At 43.9% G+C, this 21,057-nt stretch overlaps 1 protein-coding gene across 2 annotated transcripts in view; it reads right to left on the reverse strand.

Moving 5' to 3' along the window:
• LOC147153999 (prickle-like protein 2) overlaps positions 1-13,684 on the reverse strand; it is a 35,799-nt gene extending 22,115 nt beyond the window's left edge. For both annotated transcript variants that reach the window (XM_086039081.1, XM_086039071.1), the window contains exon 1: positions 13,439-13,684. The gene's annotated coding sequence lies outside the window, so the exon portion shown is untranslated. The remainder of the gene's footprint in view (positions 1-13,438) is intronic.
• Positions 13,685-21,057: the final 7,373 nt, after the last annotated feature.

Raw genomic sequence — 21,057 nt, forward strand, 5'->3', positions numbered from 1 at the left:
TGACGGCTTGCAAGGACAACTGAGAAGAGATCATATCAACGGATTGCAGGCGGCTCTGAGGAAACGGCAGTCAACTTTCATCTAGAGCCGACAAGTCAGTGAAGCAGCGGTAAAAGCCAGCTACCGAATTGCTAGCGAATTAGGCTAGCATTAGCATCAAAGCCATATTCCGACAGTGACTTTGTTAAACCACGCATGATGAAGGCGGCTGAACTTGTATGTCCCTAGAAGCGGCAAGCTTTTGCCAATATTATTTTCTGCTAAAATTTTGTGCATGTTTGTGACAACCTACCTTTTGTGAACAAATTTTCTCAGTAATGAATATCAATAAAACAAAAATGCATTCAAGGCTCACAAACAAGCACTTAAATGACATTCTGAAAGTGACAGCAAGTCGGGAGATGCCACCTGGTATTGATGCACTCGTACAGGACAAAAGATGCCAAGTATCAGGAACAAAAACAAGTCCAGACTAGACTAACGCCTTTAAAATGCTGCCTTAGATACTGTTTGCATTGAAATAAATCCCTGTGAAGATGAATCCTTACTGTGGTGATTAAAAAAAATGTGTAATTCAATATTAGTCAGCAACTTCACTTCAAAAAAGGATGGTGGAATTCTACCTTTCTACATGCAACTCCATGAATTTTCAATAGGTATTGTATGTGTAGGTGGTGGCCGGAAACTGACCAGGGCCACCATGTAGCTCTGCCCATGAGATGAGCTGTTAAAATTTCAGATTTTCTTGTTCATAATGTAAGCGTTGAAGCATTCTTCATTCCTCCATTTTGTTTCTTAATCCTCATGCGCACTGAAGAGGAGTTGTGCAAGCATGTGTGTGTGCACCGTGCAGCCAATGTCTGTGTGAAAAATCATTATCAAGGTCACTGTGAGCAGCCATGCGGGTCTCTCATCTTGTCTCTTCTTGGGAGTGACCCACCTTTCTCTCAACTCACATCTTCTGAATTTATCTCACTTGATCGGCATGGACGGACTGTCAACAAAAGCCCCCAAAATGTCGCCCTTTTCATTTCAACAACAAACGGCTGTCGCGTAACACCAATCAAGCCATAATCCTGTTATGAGGATTAAATTCTTACTGTGGTTTATTTGGATTTAGACTAACAAGAAATTAATTGATGGGGGGGCTGACCCGGTAGGAATTATGGTCAGCGTTTCAGCTGGCAGAACAGACTGAGAAAAGCTCTGAGTGGATGACAATACTGGTGATATAATTGGGAACATAACATACTCAAATTGGCTGCCTGCATTACTCGCAGGCTGTCATCAGGACCTAGAAGGACTTTTTTTTTTTTTTTTTCCTTGATCCTTTATCTAGGAGCCTGTTACAGGTAAATCACATGCATGCACGCGCGCACGCACGCACACACACTGTGATGCGCTAATTGCTGGAAGTGTGTTCCTGAAATCCAAAATAGGGTTCTCTTACCTCCAGCTGCACAGTATTTCACAAGGATCTGAAATGCTGTAATTAAAGGGTGACACAGTCAGCCCCTCTCCCGCCGTGTGTGGGATGGCCCGAAATAGAATTGCAGCCTTTCAACAGGCGTCGCTGCAAGCTTCGGAGGGGGAAATGGATGGCTCCTGCATGGGCTCATAAGCCTCCCCCGCTGGTGGGGATTTCATCAGATCACTGACGGGAGTGATCAGGTGTAATGGCGGGCGAAGTGTTGTCGTGGTGACAGCGCAAAGTCACATATAGCAACCTGCGCGGGGACACAGCTCCATGACCTGTGCGGGCCGGGTTAGCGGTGTGTGCGCTCCCTTGACTGTTGTTCACACGCGGAAACAAATTGTCTTGTGTGAAGCTGTTTACATGTTTTGCTTGAGGGTTTATGAGGCTGTTATCATTGTGTGCGTGTGCGTGTGTGTTCGTGGGAGTGTGCATTTGTGAAAAAGAGGACAGAAGAGAGAGTCTGTTGCTATGCATTTTTACACGTCCTCCCACTGGTCACAGAAAACACATCATGGCTTAGAACAGGACTGGAGCACATACGACTGTGCACAACGTTTTCACACTGAAAGGCACTTACTGTAGAGGCCTTCGAAGTCTGAACTCTTTCATTTGGTTTGTTCCTTTACTTTGCCAAATTCTCAACTGGCGTCGAACTGGTTGACTTTCTCCTGAGTGCATTGATAACGAGAACTGACTTTCTTTAAAGGGCAACGATAGATCATTTTCTTGGCATAATTTCGCAAATGGACAGCAGGAATAGGGAGCACGTCGGAGAAGTGCTAAAATATAGGAGAACATAATTCTGGTTCATTTCAAGAAGGAGTTTTGTAAGTCGACCTGTAGCGGGTGTGTGCTTATGCAACGCGCTTTAAGGGCCAATTTATGGGCTGCCATGCATGTGCGCATTAGGCGAGTTTGTCTTCTGGTGACAAACTAGACACGATATGCTTTGGAACAGTGGGATAGAAATAACTTCACAATTATTTGAATGGTACATGGAATTGCAATAAGGAGGAGGGGGTGTCTGTCATCGCCATGGCGACCAAGGTTCACCTGCTTCAGTGGTCAAGAATATTGCCGGACCAGCCAGGACACACCACATTGTGGTGCAGTAGCGTTAGACCAACTTCACTGTTCAACTTTACCAATTTGCAGTGTTTTCACCTAAAATGATTGTGTGTGTGTGTATGTGTTATGAAACAGTAGTATGGTGTCGACTTGAATCCATTTTTGTCCTTTCATGAAACAACAATGCCCAAAATAACAAACACCCGCTGGCCAAATACTCTTTGAAAGGTTAAACTTTAAGCCCAGAGTAGAAAAAAACTCTCACATGATCAAGTCTGTTGCTTTGCCCACTACACTCTCTTCACTTACATAGCGTGCGAGAAAGCATCAAGAAAAGGAGAAACGCGAGTCCTACGTATTAAAAGATGTCATGAAATTTCCAGACAAACAAAGAAGACAATCGAGGTCAGTGATTTTCAACTTGCGCTACGGTTCCCACTAGCCGTGCGCGGGCTCCCGATGTGACAATCATCGCCTGAGTACAGTACAGTTCAGTTGTCAAGTCAAAAATGTTCTTTACAATAATAAAATCAATGAATGAGATCAACACAGATGTTTATTTGTCTCTGTGTGCCCTGCGATTGGCTGGCAACCAATTCAGGGTGTCCCCCCGCCTACTGCCCGAAGAGAGCTGGGATAGGCTCCAGCACGCCCCGCGACCCTTGTGAGGAGAAGCGGTATAGATAATGGATGGATGGATGGAGATCAACACAATAGACAGTCCTTAATGCTTTTTATTTGTGACCTCATGTGCAAAGTTCAAATTTTCATCTGGCCGAAAGCTCTGACAAAGGCCAGCGGAACACCAGCGGAACACCAAGCTGCAGATGTGTCGACCATCTCGGGGTGGATGACATTTTCGGATGCTTCATTGCACTGTAAACCAAAGCTACTTCTATTCAAATGAGCTACTAAAACAACAAGTCATCTTTTCAGGTTCCCAGAAAGGTTAAAATACTCATCAGAATGAATTTGGTTTAGACCCAAAATTAAAATGAGCGAAGAGCCACTCTGGGTATGATTCATTCTACTCCCCTTTTTTTTTTCTTTTTTTTTTTTGCGACAAGCTCTTTTGTGTTCCAGTGTAATCAAGTAATGACTCACACTACTTGTTCCAACATGGACAAACAAGCCCAAAAAGTTGACTGTGACATGATGAGAACAGACAATGGCAGGACGAAGGGCGCAGATGAAAAAAGCTAAAGGCGAACAAAGATTCTGACGCGATCACACCTTTATGCAAAGAATTGATATGCTTGCTTGGCTATCTCACTGAAATTCTAAAACATTTCCACCACAATAACTGAGAGGACAATGGTAACGGAATATTGAACAAGTGAGGTTATTATCTCTCTTAAGGAGCCTTTTCACTGACCCGTGAGCAGTGTCACATTATTAAAATGTGATGCCGCAAAGTTTAAATGGGAAGTCAACCCAAACATATTTTTTTTCAAGAATATGTTCTATGCAGGCCCATTAGTTAAAACAAGACATTGTGATTAATATTGCGTTGATGGAGTATAGCAAAATTCAGCCGTCTCTGGGGGCGGCCTTTTTGTCACTTGTGTCGACTGAAAATGACATCACAGTTGCTCACGGCTCAGGTAACAACCAGTCACAGCTCACCTGTTTTCTGAAGCTGAGCCGTGGCTGGTCGTTATCTGAGCCCTGAGCATCTTTTTCAGTTGACAATGTTTGGGTTGACTTCCTCTTTAAGTGAAAAGCTGGCGACATGATCGCATAACATTATTTACGAACGAGATGAAACGCGCCTGTATAACTGAAGGGCCACAACAAGATGTTGAACTGAAATGTTCTGCAGCACAGTATGGAAATGGTGTGTGAACGGATGTGTATTAAACAGAACAATTGTGATACCCGCTCATCTTGCAGATAAGCGCTGCTTTCAGTTGGGGAAGAAAAGAAGTATATCACGCAAATTAATAGATGAGGGATTTTTCCGAAAGGAAGGACGGCAAGTGAGATGCACGTTTTGTGCGGCGACTTGAAGCCGATAAAAGGATAACGACAGAAGTGATAAGACAAAAGGCTTCACAAGAAGAAAATTTCCGTTCATGACTGAACTGCAGATTTGAAGGCAGTCATCCTTGAAGCTTTTGAATATGAGAGAAGCTTCGCAAAACCGCCGTCTGTCTGGAGCTAAGAAAGAGAAATGCTTCGACAGTTTATAATTACTAGGGGTGCAACGGTACGCTAAATCACATTTCGGTTTGGTTCGTTTTTTTGGAAACTTTGGTTCGGCATATTTTCGGTACGAAAAAACAGATTTTTAAAAAATATGTTTATACTATACTATTATTAAAGATGACAAGTAAATGGTACATTTTTTTGAAAAAAATAAATAAAAGCGAACCATTCGGGTGATATTCTAAGGAATTACACCAGAATAAAAAATACACTAACAATAAAGATCTCTTAATTTAGTAAATTATTAAGACACTGAAATCTTTAAACACTCAGCAGCAACAGCCTATGACACACCTAAGTATTCAAGTTAAAGACAAGTTGTCATTACAGTACATGTATACACTTTTGGTGATAAAAAAAAAAACATACAATAACAGTTACAATTATTGCTAACTATATTAAAACTCTTTGAAATGAAAAAAAAATACAGTAAGTTTAAAAAGTCTTTATGAAATTGTAGACACTTTTTAGGCATTGAAATCTTTGAATGTTGAACAGCATATTGTAACGAATTGGGTTAGCTGTGTTGTGGTCGGATTTGTGTGTTGCCGAGTTGTTATGTTTCCGAGGTTCATGAATGCATCGTATGGCAAGCGAGTGGAGCAGCGGAGAAAGAAGAGCGCGAACAGTTGTACTTGGATTAATCAAAACGTGATAATCAAAGCTGGGCACTTGACCCTTTTTCGCCGGTCCAGCCCCCACCACCCGCCCCAAAAATGGGCATCCGGCCAGGCCGGAGGTTTCGACCGGTCCGGCCCAGGGACGGACTGCCGAGCTCTGCGTATTAATACACCCACGTGTACCGTAACAACCCTAATACCCTCTCATTAGTCTAGTATCAAAAATCAATTAAAGTGGGTCTCTAAATTCTGAGAACATCTGAAAAATCGTCCAAAATGAATAGGAATAAAGCGACTCTGATACTTTAATGCACTTTCCGTGCTGGTTCATCTTTGATTTAATGCGGAATTAACAGTGACGACCTCATCTGAAGGAAACATAGGTTCTATCTTCTCAGTGAAGTCTCGGCAAATGTGCAATTGAAACTCTACTGCGCAGAGCGAGTGCAGTACTTGACTGCTCCAAAGCCATTAGTGACTGATGGCGGCCTCATCTTGGTCATTCTCGAGCCGCCGCCACCAGGAACAGGATGCACTCAGCAAGATGGTGGAACACAATCAAGAGTGAGTCCGGGCGACATGCGGGAGGTCATGAAAGAGTACAAATACAAATCAAGGACAGGTTTTAAAAAAGAGCCTTGATATTTGAACGGGTCTCAAAGTTGACCATTTTGATCTCTTAAAAGTCTTTTTACAAATTCTAAACAGTGATAAATAAGTTCATTAGTCAACTGTGATTTATTTCCCTGAAAGACTCAAGTGGAACATCAAATGTTTTAAATGTCTTTTTCTGGCAAAATAGAAGGCAGCTGACTGTTTTGTGGAACATTATGTTGTCACAGTGAACTGACCTTTTGGCTATAAAATGACATCCATTCCACACGTTATCCTATTAGATGCTAAGTGATGTCCAGAGGCAGCCTTTGTGAGGTCACAGTGACTTTGTAAATTCAACTTTTATTGGGGAGGGCGAGACGGACGGATAGGAAAACTCAAAATGCATGTACCATAGCACTAGAGAAGCTGCAGGCAAAGTTGTAGACCCAGTAGGGGCAACTTGAATGATGTGGGGTGCCGCCATTTTTCATGAGTGCTATCAGAGGGCCAACAAGACTGCACATTTCTTATCCAGACATGTCAAGACTGCACATTTCTTATCCAGACATGTGACAAAAATGCCACTTTTAATAAGGACAAAATATGTGTGCATGTTTCTTTAATTGGACCAGTGTACGTCAAGTGTAGTATCTTCATGCTCAAATGCATGTATGAAAAAGCTATTACTCAACAACAAAGCGTTTGAAGCAAACAACAAAATACACACACTGCGATTATTTTTTTCCCAGTGCAAAGGGCTCTACAGTAGTGCATAAAAATTACCATTCAAGGACAGCACAAAATTACCAAACAAAGTGCAAGAACTCAGTTTGTGCTTTTTTTTTTTTTTTTTTTTCAACAAAATTTGCTCAAAGACTCAAATATTATACTATTTATCCTGCATGACATTCAATATCCCCAAATGAATTGGCAGATTTACTTGTCTGTGTGATACATTGCAGCATTGGACAATTCACTCTGTAAGGGCGGCAAACAGAACCGGTGCATCTCTCCTACATGTGCGTCAACAAGCATTGCTTGTCCAAGTTACCATACACATTTGCAACGCGCTGAACGGCACTGAAAGTTTTTGGAGGAAGCACAAGGCACAACTCCTCACGCACTTTCAACAGACTGTCAAGGCTTCTTACGAAAAAAAAGAAACTTTTTTTGTACCTTTGTTGAGATCGACCGCTGTTCACATCCCAGCATGCGTTGTGGCATTCAATACTTTTATTGGACATTTCACCACGACGTTCTCAAATTGGTAATAGCTACTTCCACAAATAGTGAGGAGGAGTCTGGGGCTGAACAATGTGCTGTCTACCACCATAATAGTTGAATTGAAATCACAAAGTCACTTCAGGGGCCCGTCTGAATGCGGGTGCGTGCTGTATGTGGCCCGCAGGCCCCCAGTTGCACGCCTTTGTTCTAGACTGCAGAAGCGCAAGAAGGAACCTTGCACGCGAGGGTGAAAAGTGGCTGAACAGTGCTCATTTTTTTGCTGCTGAAAACTCAATTTTCATTCTCGACATGACTAATCAAAGTCATCTAGAGAAATTACAATTTCAAGTAGGGAAAACAAACAAACATTGTTAAGTACTTGCATTTGTACAAAAGCCTCTCAAATACACAATTTAAGGCTTCATGCGTTCTTGTTGTTGATTATCTACATTTGTTGTACCGTGGCTCATATTTATCTTTATAGTGGCTCATAGATATTTGCTAAAGTAGTCGACTGCTATGAGTATTTTTTTTTTTTTTTTACAAATTCAGTCCAGACCAGGCATTAAGAAAAAAACAACAACCCAAATCTGTCCATGTGAAAACATTTTCAGCAGCAGGTGCAACAGCTCCAAACCATAAAGCCATAAAACCAGACAGCCATCTATCATTTCCCGAAAAGGCATAAAAACAGCAAATGGAGTTGAAAGCAAGGCACTCATCTTGCAGGTTTAAAGGAACTTTGAATTTGAGCAAAACCATGTTAGTACAAATGCACTGTATAGGTCAGGGGTGTCAAACTCTAGTTCTAGTTATGGTGTCGCTCGGAGGGCCGTTACGACTGTGAACCCATACAAAATGTATGATCGCTTTATATTATCACATGTACCCAACAGATTGATGGATAACTAGATTTGAAGTCAGAAGCCAGTAAATAGTTTCTTCAACTATTTTTCAATGTATTTTAAAGGAGGGATTTGTAACAAATGCTTGCAATATCTCATATGTTGTGTAAACAGTGAAAACAATTTCAAAGACGCACATCGTCAACACACATAATTTGTCTTCGCGGGCCACATAAAAAGATGTCGCGGGCCGCATAAAAAGATGTCGCGGGCCGCAGCTGGCCCCCGGGCCTTGAGTTTGACATCGGCGGTACAGGTCACGCCTGACGGCGCCACTGATGGTTTTTGGAGCTTCTGAATGATCTACGCGCCAGGGCTCGATGACTGTGATGCCATTAGTACTAAAATATTACGGAAATAAATCTAACAAAGAGGCATCCGTATGAAGGGAGCAAGGTACGAAAAGGTAGTGACAAGATAGTTTGTAGTGGCACTATGATGCAGCTATCAGTATGAATCATCGAGGGGATAGAATTCATAAAGGCTGCCACCAGGGGGGAGGGTTAACATCATCCGTCTTTGCTCACATCTTTGGCCACCGTTTTCATAGACGGTGGAAAAAAATATCTGATCTCAGATTAAATAGAGTGATATATTAAAAAGACATTTCAGAAAGTGCGAAAAAGCTGCTCCTTTTTGACATTTGTCGTATGCAATTGTAACATGCATGTGGGTGGCGCATCCGGTTTATTGTGTGATTGATTACGTGTTCCTTGGCCGTGGGCTATTTCGAATGGCCTTTGAATGAGTGCGCCTACACGTCTAAAAGAATCCCAGCGATGATGTCACTAGTTTGAAGATAAAGTGAGTCGGCAACCTCGGGGCAGCGAAGCACCGCAGAAGATTACCTCAACTCCATTAACAATTGTGACCAGCGGCGGCCGCAATATTTACATCCCGCTGTCAGGCTGGCTGAGCGCGGATCAATCCGCATGCAGCACAACTGTGTCGGCCTCCTTGACTTTCCCTCAACTCCCCCCAGGATGCAAATTGTAATTTATTTTTTTTGGCGGGGGGCAGTCTCCCTCACACCACGCATAAACTGCACATTGATACAGTCAGCATTTTTGGGGGCTCCAGAGATAGTACGGAAAATGCTGAGACACACATTGCCACAAAACAGAACTAACGCTGCGGTCAATCAAATTTGAAGGCCGAGTTTAAGCACTTCCCTGCCATCCTTTCCTGTTCTTCGGCTTCACCTCCTTTTCTTCTGTTTGCCCCAAAATGCAGTAAAAGGACCATACTTTCAACTGTCCATGAGGTCGCACAATAAGAGAGGAAAAGGAGCAGATGGCCGATCCAGATGGGCAGAGTGGTAAGGACCAGCGAGGTTGGTACACAAATGTCATACGAGCAAAGGACTTTTCAAAGTAACTGGGGGGGAACACAGAAAGAAACGGTTCGCGTTTTCAGTCAGAGATTGTAACAGTTTGTTTGGGGGTCTAATTTCATTCCTTTACATGAAATTCATACAGTAAAACATGTTTGTTGGAGGAGGGAGACAGAAAACAAGGCTAGATAGAGGCTCGAGGACCGCACTTGGGCACCGCTGTACTCAAGACTGAAATTGTAATTTGCTGTGTACAGACATGTGACATTATTCACGGTGTATGATACTGTAATCTAATACGTAGATATTCCGCCTAAAATATTTTTCTCCAATCTAAAGGATTCTGTCAGTGGTGGCTAGACAAGATTTTGTGGTGGGGGGGGTGGCCTAAAAATCGAAGACCCAAGTGCCAGAAAGCAGGGAGGCAGGATGGGAGTGCAGAATAAAAATGAAAAACCAGTTCTCGTTTCAGAAAAACGCAAACATACGTGTAATACAATCCAAATACTAAATTTAGCACCCGTTATTTAAGATCCTAGTCAATCAGGCCTTTTTCTCAGGCCCACATTAAGACTGCAAGCACAGTATATTGATCACAGAAGTATGAAGGAGTGTAAGCAACTATTCCATTTTCGCTTGCGCGATCTACTTCTTTTAGTTTGTCAACAATGACGTGCGACTGGCGGCCAGTGGTGGCAGACTATCCATCGCATTGCCTCACATTCAATCTGTTGATTTTACAGACTATGAAAAAGGGCCGTCACGGGCCGTCATCTGTCTGCCCAAAAATGGCTACATTTCAACCCACAGCAACTCCACGTTATATTTGCGAACACAATTCTATAACGTCGCTGTCATGTGAAAAGCATTTATGTCTATTTTTTTTTTTCATTTTTTAAAATTTTTGTGACGAAATCGGACATACTTGTTTTTATTCAGCACAGCGGCGATATGTAATCTCTCCCTTTTTTTACACATACAAACAAAGAAAGTTCATTTAAAGCTGTGTATTATTCTCTAAATATTTTATTTATCAGTGTGTTAAAGTCAAATTGTTGGGCACTATATGAATTTGCGCATGCCTATTTGATATTTTTGACTACTTGATATTCATTCTCTGATTTAAAAAAAAAAAAAAAAAAGAGAAGTTACTCAGTACTTGAGTAGTTTTATACTAATCGCTCGGAGGACTACATTTTACTTCCACCTGAGTCATATTATTCTGAAGTAACGGCAGTCTTACTTGAGTACGAATGTTGGCCTCTGCATCTTTATGTGTGACAGTAGATGGCCAAACAACAAAGTGGGCCCCGGGTACACACGCACAGAGGCCCCTACCGTGCGCACGCTGAAAGCTGCAGGTGCCCCCGCGTATCATGTCCCACTCTCCCAATCTGCAGCTCTTTGATCCGCTGTGAAAAAAAGCCACATCTTTGTCATCATCTGTGGTGAGTCGGTCTCCGAGATGACAGTGTGGGCTCTTTGTTCCGCCACTCTCATGGCGGCTCTGCAGTCTCGGGCTGCGTCACGGCTCAACACTGCGCAGTGGAGAAATCTCTGCAGCCGGATCACATTTCTACCTACATGGAGTATTAAAGCAAAGATCCGAGCAATTGGGCTGCAACTGGTTTTGTTTTTCTGAAATGAGCGACCGAGAGCCACTAGACATTGTGCTCCGTTGAATTAAATGCGACTGTAGATTGTATGATTTCGACGCAAAGTTATATTAACAGTATGACTTTAATCAACGGGAGGTTTGGGATTTGAACTTCAAGGAAAAGCGCCTCTGCGGGGAACGAGTTGTTCTCCATCATAACTTTCTCGGCGAGAACAAATTCCCGTTTTAATATGATTTCGCACAGCAGGGCGAGCTCTCGGGGTCCTGCTTGGATAAGCTGCGGTGGAAACAACTTCAGTTTGTCGCTTTGACTATTTGAAGAATCGGCTGTTTCAAGTGACTGTACCAGCCATCGCCATGGCAACAAAAGCAATCCTTAACATGGCACAACGCGGATTAAATGACGATGGCGGAAAAAAAAATAAAACGCAGTTACAGCCGCTCTTTATCATTTGCGGTGAAGCGGCGACATTTCATGACGGAATCTCTGAATTGCTGTCATTTGTCAGCCTCGCACATGTTCTGATTTCGCTTGCTTATATAAGAGAAAGGTCATGGGATATCTATTATTTAATATCCGCGTCATAGGAGTGTGCATTATTGATAAGTGTAGTGTCATCTCTAAACACACACAGCAGGTGACTGAAAAAAAAAAAAAAAAAAATCTACCTGAGAGCACTAAAACAAGTCAAGAGAGATGATGTCAGAATCCGCAATAACCATTTCAGCAAGGTGAAAAAACCAAAAAAAACCAAACTGAGATGTGTCAACATATGCCGAATATTATATTAACAAGGTAACCCAGCCAAACACCATGCAGGCCCTTTGAGAAACGAACAAACAGTCTTTGTTGCGTTGACATCATTGTGCAACATTCGAGTGAGCCACCTGAGCTGTCAGCATATCAGGCACATAAAAGCAACACACAAGCTCAAGCGCACTGTGAAAGCGCCGTATGGAGCGCGGCAGCGAGAACTCTGAGACACCCGCCCACCCTTCCTGAATCAGCCGTTTCTGTGGTGACCAGAGCGGTGATGCGCTGCAGGTGGGAGGGGGTGTAGTGCTCACTCAAAGTGAAGAGACAAACATTCCAAATCTGGTGGGAGCAGCGTGAAGGCGGCGATGGATGGATGGATGGATGGATGGATGGATGGATGCTTGATCAAAAGACGCGGCGGGGTCACTTGGGAGCTGCCACTGATCCCGCGAAATGACAAAACTGCTTGACGGGTTGACACTCGGCGGGCGCGGAATCCCAATCCAGAATCTCAAAAACCGAAGGGCAACGTTTCAATCACGGGGGCAGCCGAGATCAAGTGTGCCTGCGAAATCTCATCTAGTCATGTGGACCCATTTACTAACGCCTCCCACCTTTCCGCTTGAACACAAAACAAGGCCTCATTCAAGTTGAAAAAGAGCCCACTCCTACAAGTTGCATTCATTCTTTCTGGACGCCGACACGCTGCCATCACGCACAGATTACAGTCCATCATGCAACAGCGGCACAGGAGACCAGAAGTCTAACATGGCCGAGAAGTGGCTGAATCGAAAAGCGATTTGGATGCCGGATAAGAAATGAATTCTAGCCCACTCGCCTTATTCGCAAATGTCACCCATCAAGCATTCAACACGCCAAAATAACAAAATATTCCGACGGAATAAAGCCAATACAGTATTTTTAGGCACCTTCTGATGCAGATTAGGGAATCTTGTACTACACAGATTGCCTCTCGCGGATGCAACAACAAACAAGGGTGGATGCAGTTTTATTCTCTTGCGTCTGTGACAAAAGGCTCACACTAATCTGCCGCAAAACAGGCAATATGTGAAATGTAAACACCTCCAGATTTGCCAGACTCTTGTCGCATTACAACTGTGTCCACACGCAGTGAGCTGTCCGCCTAAAGCGCAGCATTAAAAACCGCACGGCGCCGTCTTTATCTTTCCCCCCTTTGCTTTCCAAACAAGGCTGCGATAGCGGCGGCAAGCGCTGAAACGCTTCCCACTCCACCCACTCGCTCTTCCAGGGACACATGCATGATTTCCACCGGGGGGAACGCCGTATCAGACACATTGACTCCTCGCAGAGAGGCCATGCTTTTCCCCAAGTCCCAGTCGTCTTTTTCCACGTCACTCAAGAGATAAACAAGCCTTCGCACTCACGTGAAAAACAACCCTCCTCCTTTCTCACCTTATGATGGATGCACCTGTTTCATTGGGGAAACTTTCAGCAAAAGCGTCGCCTGAGCGAGGGTGAGCTTGTAAATCAAATGGGTGAGTTTGTAAAGAATGATCAATTTTGCGAGAATGTCAGAATGTAGTCCTTGCTAGCGGAAAGGCAAGCGAGGCTGAGGTCGCTGAGCGTGTTCAGATGCTGCTGAGACCCACCTGTTTGTGCGGCGGCTCCTTCGACCGACCGGCGCAGCGGGTTGGAGCCAGTCGCTCACACTGGACTCATCGTCGGCCACCGGCTCGCCTCGCCTCGCCTCGCCTCGCACCGCCTCGCACCGCCTCGCACCGCAACGCAACGCAACGCAACGCGCACCTTACGGCTCTCTCCCTCCTTGCAGTCTGGGAGACGACGACGACGAGTTCTGCCCGCGCTGGGGGCTGCAGGCTGTCATCAGTCTCTCTCCATCCCTCCCTCCTTCGCCACCCCCCCCCCCCTTTCCTCTCTCTCCTCTCGCTCTCTTTGTCTTTCGCTCCCTTTCACGTCTGCGGAAATGTGTTTGCATGAAGTTGCCACCATTTGCATATATCTGCGTGCATGTGGTGCTTCAAACTACAGTCATGTACAACTGTTTTAGGCTACGGTTGAAGACTTCTCACCCACCTCCTGTTCCCACTTCGCACCTCCAACCACCAACCCATCCGCCCTCATCTTGCCAGCCCCTCAAAGCCTGTTCAAATGAGTCATCAGCTTTAAGCCAATCATGGCAGTGACACACACACACACACTCGGATCAGCAAAACACAAGTATTTATGTTCTTGTGTGCTGAGCACTGGCAGAGCTACGGTTTTTTTTTTTTTTGGGGGGGGGGTGGTGTTGTTGCTAGCAAGGATATCTCAGGGGGTCCACACAACAATTTTTTATTACTTCTTTACAAAACACACAAATTATTCAGAAAACGCAATTAAAAATTCATTATATGATTCCTGCAGGGAACACGGGGGGGGTGGGGGGAACCAATCAGAAAAACTAAAAACTTGGAAAAATACCCAAAAGTCAATTATCTGGTTTGGCACCTGTCGTGTCCAAGCATATTTCGGGGGGCATTTCCCCTGTGAGCTGCAGCGTTCTGAATCAGCTGCAGCTGTTTGATGCTCTTTTGAGGGAGTCCACTCAGAAGACCATTACAATAGTCAAGTCTACTGGGGATAAAATGTACTAAGGTTTTACAGACCTGCGTTTTTTGCAAACATTTCATTCAGGGATCTCAGGTTTTCCATGAAATCAGAATTTGTGGTGGAATGCGGCTGAGTGCTACTCCAGCTGATGTAGCGCATGGAATATGAATATGAATTTTTCTCGTAGCCGCCTGAAGTACTTGACAGTGTTCCCTTGCTCACACACACTAATACTGTACATGTGTAAATATGCATGGGGCCTACCAGCTCCATTAAGTACTAATCTCAGTAAAGGACACTTCCATGCAGGTCTTTGGGAGTTCAAACCGAAACATCCCAGTCACTACGCAGAGAGCTAAGCCGGCACAAGGGGCTTAGCTCAGCTTGGCCTCATAAAATTACAGATGCTAGGCCTGTAAAACAACAGCGCAGAGTTGCTCACAAGAGGCTCTTTTTATTTTAGGAATCCACATCCACTTCTCCATCCATCCATCCATCCATCTTCGACCACATGCAGTATTAACCCAAACACGCACGCACGCACGCGCGCGCGCGTTCTCTATGACTTCACAATGAAAGAGCGCGCACTGTATAAGACCTGCTGACCATGCGAAGCAATTAGAAAGAAGCGATCAGTTCCGACAGCTACAAAAATGTCATTAAGCTCAAATGACAGCCCTTTGCTTTGGCAGAGTTGTAATTATGAGAAAGATGGGGCTGTAATTTCATAACACAGACAACCAGATGGGAGGGTATCCATTATAGGTAACCGAAAAAACTAAAAAAAAAAAAAAACAACAACAACAGCTAATAATCAAGACAAACAAACAAACACAGAAAAAGTCTCAGTAGATGAAAGTCTACAGGGAGAGCAGGGTGAATGATACTGATTCGTATTATTTCCGTATGGTAGTGCCACAGAGTAGTTATTCAAGTCATTTTCTCTAAATCTACTCCACCACCAGATAGAAAGCGTCAAGTTATATGGCAAACCATTTTTTGCAGAAACAAATGATCGGATCGATAAAACAAACACATGTGCAGCAGCTTTCTTTTCGAATCTATTTGTAATTTACAAGTATTGTAATCTGAAATTGAAGAATGTAGCATTCCGAATCCCATTTCCATTGGCAGACTTTGTAAGGCTACAAAGGATCAATCGCAGTAGCCGGGCTATTCTCTTCCCCATCAGTGGACCATTGCACCTGGTTCGTTTGTGTTTGAGTAGAGCATCAGTTCACAGCATGCATGAGGTCAGCTGTGATTCATGTGTCCAGCAATGAACACAGAGGCGGGACTAACTAGGAGGAAAAAACAACAACAAAGACTTCAAAACAACAACAACAAAGGCCACTGATTTTAAACAATGTGAGCAAAGGGGTGGATACCAGTCCTCTCGCGGTGCGTGGTGCTCGTGATGGAGCCAGTCTGACGTGTGTGCTACTTGGCGCGGTGAGGGTCAACCGCGGCAACATTATATTAAAAAAAAAAAAAAAAAAGTGCCCATGGGTTTACATAAGCCAGCAACCCTACGTCAGCTACGCCAGTGCTCATCTCTGACACTGACTCCAGTGCTATTATGTGACTGTTGACGGATGTAAAATGATGTGAGGATTATTGGACTAAAAATGCAGATGAGCACTGAACTTTAAACACTGTGACAGCAATTCAGCTTTTTTCAATACAAAAAAATGATATTCTTTGATGGAGATAGCTCTCAACCCAGTAGGGCATGATTTTCATTTTGACCCATGAAAGAAACAAAAGTGAAAGTTATAATTTATTTACAAACATGTCAAATGTCCAAATTCGACGGCGTCTTCTGGAATTGGAGAGAGAGAGAGAGAGAGACAAATGTTTGAATCAGGGAGCTTTATTTTGAAGGTCGGGTTTCCTGACCTGATCAGCCGCTTCTGTCACACCAGGAAGCGATGACAGCTCTGACAAAGGCTGGAGTGACAGCCGACACTGTCAGCAAGGTACGGGATTTTTCTGTTTACTGGCAAAAAACAAACAAACCAATCGTCTGAGGAAAAGAAACGACGAGATGAGCGATGTAGCGTTGCTTGTGCATGAAGCAGTGAAAAATTGAACCGTTGGACAGTCAAAAGTTTAGCGGTCAAATGAAGCTCACCTGTAAAGGTTACAGTGCCCTTTAGGTTGATCGCGAAGGTCCGCCCGAAAGCGTCAAAACTTTTTATAAGTGTACATCTAACGTCGGCTCAGGCCATGATTCATTTTCGGTGCGGCGAGTTCAAGAGACTAATGAGCCATTGTGCTGTGCAGGCGAGCAGTGCAAGACGAGGTCAATGGAGGAGGATCATAATGAGGGTGACGGTGATGTGTAGCCTTGATTAGAGTCTGCGTCGTGATCGATGACCTCCGATTTCACCCGGTTACCACTTCTGCAATGCCGCAAGCACTGATCTCATCCCGAACTGCGATCGAGAGGCCTCAGATGCTCCACGCATGGCAAGACGACTCAAAAAATAATAATTCCACCGAGCATCTCTGTCATTAGTCTTTTAGTTACGATCAGAGAGAGATCATTTCACTTTTCTGTTGGGATTCCGTTTTGGTTTGTTTTCCCGCGTCCCCCGTCTACTCATTATGTCGCCGTGGCCACCTGTTCTCGTCAGTTCTGCTCCCCTCGTGCCAGCCAATCAGCTCTCTCCAGGCACTCGCGTCTTTGTCTCGGTGTGCCTACTTGCCTCGTCAGTCTGTCGGCATTTAGATCCCGGTTTCATTCCACTCGTCCGCGGCGGTGAATCTGTTGCCCGTATTTCTTTGCTACTTTGGCTCTCGGTTGTTTTGTACTATGCTTGTTTTTTGATCCTGCACTTGGGTTGTGTTTTTGTTAGACATACTTTTGTAATTTGAAATTGAATTGGCCAGGAATGTGAATGGATGGTTGGATTCAATGCGGTTGTAATCATCGGCAAGTAGTGTCCGTTTGAACTACAAGCAGGTACAATTCACACCACAGTCCAAGACTGTGAAAGAGCTGCCATCTGTTCTCAGAAAATACACCTAACACAACAACGAAGGTGTACAATACTTATTTCCTCAGGGTGGAAACACATTTTGCTGTTGAAGTGTAAGCTTTTCTGGGCAACACTTTTTTTTTTTTTTTCTTTTTTTTTTATAGATGACCCTCTACATTAAAGCAAAGCATATCCATTTCCAGGTAGTGCTATTTTGTGCCACACAAGTGTGAATGTTTACAACTCCATCCCGTGTGGTGATGGAGTCATCATGTCCCAGTGTCCCTTTTCCAATTACCTGTCCATGTCCGTGCATGTTTCATCTGCAAATGTCGCCCTCCGTGAACTCACGGCGAGCTAAAAACAAAACGGTGTACTTAGAACTGAGTAGAATTGATCATTTTTTTGACATGACAGGATTAATTAGAAAGAGCAATCTATACAAAGACGATTACACAACACAACAGTTAGTTCTGACCAAACAATTTGATTGGACTGCAGCGATGTCGTAGAGTACAAGAGCACTGTGACTTTCAACAAATCACTCTGCCTCCCAGCTGTTCTAAACTGTTAATCACCATAGCCAGTGGTTTTCTAACACACAAAGCCAAAATGTCCAAAATGCTCTAAACGGTCACCTAGCGACGACAACATGAGCCAAAAATCGCAATCATAACTTTAACAATCATTAGTCAACATCGTGTGGCCCATCTACGGTAAGATAGAATTTGAATGACCTTGACAACATCGAGAGCGAGAATGGCCAGGTAGCGTGACGTCACCACGCAGTGTTCACAGGTGTAATCATATATTTAATCCTAATAATCAAAGAAGTGTTTTTGTTGAAATGAACAGAGCTGGGTATTTACTCAAATTTGCCGGTCCGTTCGTCACCTTCCGCCTGCAGCCGGAAAGACTCACCGTGGCATGGCGGCCTCACCGCGGCCGGCTCCTTTTAGGACCCAGGAGCTGTCAACAGCCTTGGCCAACGGGAAACGGAAGCCTCATCTTGGCCGTTGAAGCCTCACTGCCAAAATAGACGATTGACGTTAATGAAAAAAATGTTGATGAAAAAAATGGGCTTCCAGCCATGCTTAGTCTGCTTATTTTTTGAAGTTAAGCAGATAACAGCGCAGGGTCACTGATGGTGTAGCGGTACACACGCCCGAGTTGTGTGCGGGCAGCGTGGGATCGATTCCAGCTCAGTGGCGGTGTCTGTGTGTGCCCTGCGACTGGCTGGCGACCAGTTCGGGGTGTAGCCCGCCTTCGCTCGTTTGACGGCCGGGATAGGCTCCAGCACCTCTCCGCGAGCCTGTACAGGATAAGCGGGTTGGAAGATGACACATGACCGATAACAGCGCAGTAGATGCGTTTGCTCACATGTGGTGATGGGTGGGCCACAACGGAACATGAGTGTGGATTTCCCCCAAGGATGGCTGTATCTGCCTCATCCACTTTGGGCAGAAGTAATCAGATAAGACATTGAATGACATCACATCGAATGGATGGGATGGAAACCATGTGCGGCTCTCCAACCCTCATTTTTGCCTGCTACCATTTTCATGTGCTGCCATTGTTAAAAGAAACACACAACATCATTCTAAATCTTTGTCAGCCTTCCATTATAGTTTGCGTTGACGCTAGTCAAGCCATTTGGTCTGCGAGTCAAACTTCATGAAACGGCGGACCTATGCTACGTTGCAGAACGCTGTGAAGCGGGAGAATTTCAGCACAACTTCAAATGGGGGATGAAGTCGACTGGCATTTCACAACAACAGACAGTCACATGGGAAGGCAATAAAAGGCGGCTTTATATCTAAAAAAAAATAGATTGTTAATAATTCACGGTAGAAAATTTGGATGAACGGGGATGGCAGCCAAAGCATGCGTCACATTTTGATAATAAACTTGATCATCTGATTTAAATCGGGGTTCCGCACGGGAAGTTATGTATCTTGAATAATAATTCACTTTTACATTTTAAGGTGCATTCTCCTGTGTACTTTGCAGCCTCCACAAACACTCTGTTGTGAAGGCGTACGTCATTTTCTCATGAAAGTCTGATTTGAATAAAACTGCACAAAAATGTCTTCTTGCGCTGTTAGAATGTCGTCGCATCGCTCTAGACAAGTAAACGACTTGCAGCTGAGCACATGTTAGTTTGGCTTGTTGACATCCAAGTGCTGCAGTGGCGCACCTGAGCCTGTGGCTGAAATGGAAATGAATTCCAAACTTATTACGACGTTTTTCCCCTTGAGACTGCTCACCTCACTTCTGCAGAAGTGGACAAACGAACATTTGTCTGACATGCTTACAGTTCATTGTAGGGATGCAAAAAGGACATTGAAAGGCGGAGGATCTATTGACTGTCCTACTGTGTTTAAGGACGTCCTAGACATCACAGTTATTGCATTTGGTAGATTCAATGTTTTAATCTCGAAATATATACAACTCATCTATCACTTTTGAACACCAACAATCAAATCACGTTAAAAGTTATCTTAAAGCAACACTGTGTAACCTCAAGATTTCAATGATTATGGCGGCGCCATGTGCACAAAAGCGTTAGTGTTTTGAGTGAAGTCAACCACATTTCCCATGAGCGCGAGCGGCGAAATCTTGAGCTCCCGCTCGCCTGCAGCTGGACTAAATTGCATTTCTGTTTCCAGTGGCTGTGTTTAGGATGAATGGCGATGATGTAGTGAATCAAATTGTGTCCAAAGAATATAATATAACGCTGTTTTGTCTTTGTAACGAATGGGGAAAGGGGGGGGAAGTGACATATGCCGTAAAGCGGTCAGCATTTGTAGTTTTTTTGTGTGGCAGGGTTTGCGGTTTGCCAGTAAAAGTTTTTTACTCAGGCCATGACGAAGGTACCATTCAACCAGTTGTAAGTCAATGTTTCATCAGAAGACTTATGGAAATATTTTATTCAGGTCGAATACTTGTTTTCACTCAATCAAAAAAAACTATTTTTTTTCCATAGTGACGTATTAAAAAGTCAATTGTGTATTTGGGTTGGTGTTGCACTACCTGAGCGGAGAGAGGAATGAAATCTCTGAGCAGCACAATTAACAGCGTGAAACAAGCCGAAGTGCAGGCCCTCCCCACAATTCAACAACATTTGTGCAAGTGCTGGTGCTGGATGATGTTTATTTTCGCAACTGGGTAATTCAGATGTGTCCCCAGCTTGCAGCGATTGTCAAGAGGCCCATCATATTTCTGGCCACATAATTAAAGAGGAATGATCTAATCTGGGCTGCTTACTAAGTGGGTGAGGAGGATGAACCCAAAGTAGTGCAAATAGGTGCTTACATTTAAAGCTAAAGAGTGCTATCATCGACGTTCACAGTGCATTATTTGGGTATTGTGTAGATCACTATATAGAACTTAAAGCGGAAGTCAACCCAAACATATTTTTTTAAGAATGTGTTCTATCTTCTATGCAGGCCTACTATTTTCTGATTAATATTGTGTTTGTGGAATACGAGTTAAGCAACAAAATCCACCCCTTTTTAGCCATTTCCGGGGGCGGCCATTTTGTCACTTCTGTCGACTGAAAATGACATCACAACTGCTCAGGGTGTGTGATGTCATTTTCAGTCGACAGAAGTGACAAAATGGCCGCCCCCAGAGATGGCTAAAAACTTGTGGATTTTGCTGCTTAACTCATA

Source organism: Filicampus tigris, chromosome 1 (genome assembly GCF_054856515.1).
Source record: "Filicampus tigris isolate MCC_2025a chromosome 1, RoL_Ftig_1.0, whole genome shotgun sequence".
Taxonomy (NCBI): domain Eukaryota; kingdom Metazoa; phylum Chordata; class Actinopteri; order Syngnathiformes; family Syngnathidae; genus Filicampus; species Filicampus tigris.